This window comes from Carlito syrichta, unplaced genomic scaffold (genome assembly GCF_000164805.1).
Source record: "Carlito syrichta isolate Samal-C Ts95f unplaced genomic scaffold, Tarsius_syrichta-2.0.1 Scaffold309532, whole genome shotgun sequence".
NCBI lineage: Eukaryota > Metazoa > Chordata > Mammalia > Primates > Tarsiidae > Carlito > Carlito syrichta.
In genome coordinates, this window is record NW_007253628.1 from 1260 (window position 1) to 2308 (window position 1049).

Consider the following 1049-nt stretch of genomic DNA (forward strand, 5'->3'; position numbering starts at 1 on the left):
CTGAACTGAATCTACAAAAGTGAGACATCTCAGACCTTGCTGATACTACAGCTTTTGTTTTCCAGTGGCTAAAATATCCAAATTCCGATTGTATTCATAGATTTAAAACTACTTATAAAAGCCTTTTGTTATTACTCCTACTCTTGAAGATATAATATCCTATCCTGCTAAATATTTGGACTCATTCTGAATTTCGGTATTTTAGTGAATATGATTTTTAATTTAACTCTTTTCATAGCTATGCTGAGGGTAAAAATGAATAATTTCTGTCTCCCTTTACAAATCTTTTTGGATAAGGGATTCAAAGAACTAAAACTGTTTTTGTTTGATGTAATTTAAAATATGGAATTGATCTTTTCAGGGTCGGAGATGATTAATGTTTGTGCTATATACTTTTATGCATTCTTTTCTTTTCTTTCTGTTTTTCTGAGAAACCAGTATTTATTGGCAGTACAGAAAGGCTCCCACAGCGGGAGGGGACCCAAAGGGGTTGCCCCACATTATTTTCTTATCAAAGTAGTTTGCAAGTATTTTTACATGTTTGTAAGCAAATATACCTTCACAGCATACCTTGTATACATGTAATAAGTATTTAATTCTCACTATTCTGGCTACTTGGAAAGCTGAGGTGTGATCACCTGAGCCCAGCAGGTTGAGGCTGCAGTGGTCGTCAGTGTGCCACTGCTCTCCAGCCTGGGCAACAGAGTGAGATTCCCACTCTAGAATAGAATAGAATAGAATAGAATAGAATAGAAGAGTAGAGTGGAGTAGAATAGAATAGGTTTATAGAAGTTTTAGTCACAAAATAGAACAGAATAGAATAGAACAGAATAGAATAGAGTAGAGTAGAGTAGAGTAGAGTAGAATAGAATAGGTTTATAGCAGTTTTAGTCACAAATACCCCAAACTTGAAACAAGCCAACAGTCAATCATCAGTTCCATGATTAACAAATTATGGTATATCAGTACAAAATCATGCTGCTCAACTTTAAAAGAAATTATTTATTATTTATTTATTTGTTTTGAGTTTGGGTCTCTCTCCACCACCC